At 45.5% G+C, this 739-nt stretch overlaps 2 non-coding genes across 2 annotated transcripts; both read left to right on the top strand.

The window, feature by feature from the left end:
* Positions 1–119: 119 nt before the first annotated feature.
* LOC129115079 (5S ribosomal RNA) lies at positions 120–238 on the top strand. The gene has a single exon (XR_008532833.1). It is a non-coding gene; the product is annotated as a 5S ribosomal RNA (ribosomal RNA).
* A 379-nt stretch (positions 239–617) lies between these two features.
* On the top strand, positions 618–736 carry LOC129115078 (5S ribosomal RNA). The gene has a single exon (XR_008532832.1). It is a non-coding gene; the product is annotated as a 5S ribosomal RNA (ribosomal RNA).
* The last annotated feature ends 3 nt before the right edge of the window (positions 737–739 follow it).

The following is a 739-nucleotide window of genomic DNA, read 5'->3' as shown; positions in this document are numbered from 1 at the left end:
ATTTGACATTTAAAAGCTGTGAGTGTGTCTGGAAATCTGCAGGCGCTCCCTGTATAGACGAAAGAGCAAAGCGTGGTGATATAGTATCTTTAAAAGGCCCTTTGGTAGGCACAATATTTGCTTACGGCCATACCACCCTGAACACGCCCGATCTCGTCTGATCTCGGAAGCTAAGCAGGGTCGGGCCTGGTCAGTACTTGGATGGGAGACCGCCTGGGAATACCAGGTGCTGTAAGCTTTTTCACTCCTCTTTACAAAAAGCAGAGGGCGCTGCTGCTTTTTCAGTGGACACCGACAGGGTGGGAAGGAAATAGCTAGATCATGACTTGCCGGTATAGAAATGACACAAATCCAGTTAAATGATGGCTTTCATCATTCCTAAGCTCATCGATCATTTCTTTTCAATTTTATGCTAACGTATTCTACATTTCAACAGTAAATATTAATCTTTTTACTGCACTACATTTAGTGATCCTTATAGCCACTTTGTACATTCTGATTTGACATTTAAAAGCTGTGAGTGTGTCTGGCAATCTGCAGGCGCTCCCTGTATAGACGAAAGAGCAAAGCGTGGTGATATAGTATCTTTAAAAGGCCCTTTGGTAGGCACAATATTTGCTTACGGCCATACCACCCTGAACACGCCCGATCTCGTCTGATCTCGGAAGCTAAGCAGGGTCGGGCCTGGTCAGTACTTGGATGGGAGACCGCCTGGGAATACCAGGTGCTGTAAGCTTTT

Source organism: Anoplopoma fimbria, unplaced genomic scaffold (assembly GCF_027596085.1).
Source record: "Anoplopoma fimbria isolate UVic2021 breed Golden Eagle Sablefish unplaced genomic scaffold, Afim_UVic_2022 Un_contig_1610_pilon_pilon, whole genome shotgun sequence".
NCBI lineage: Eukaryota > Metazoa > Chordata > Actinopteri > Perciformes > Anoplopomatidae > Anoplopoma > Anoplopoma fimbria.
The sequence above is the reverse complement of the archived record's forward strand: the minus strand, read 5'-3'. Positions and strand labels throughout refer to the sequence as shown.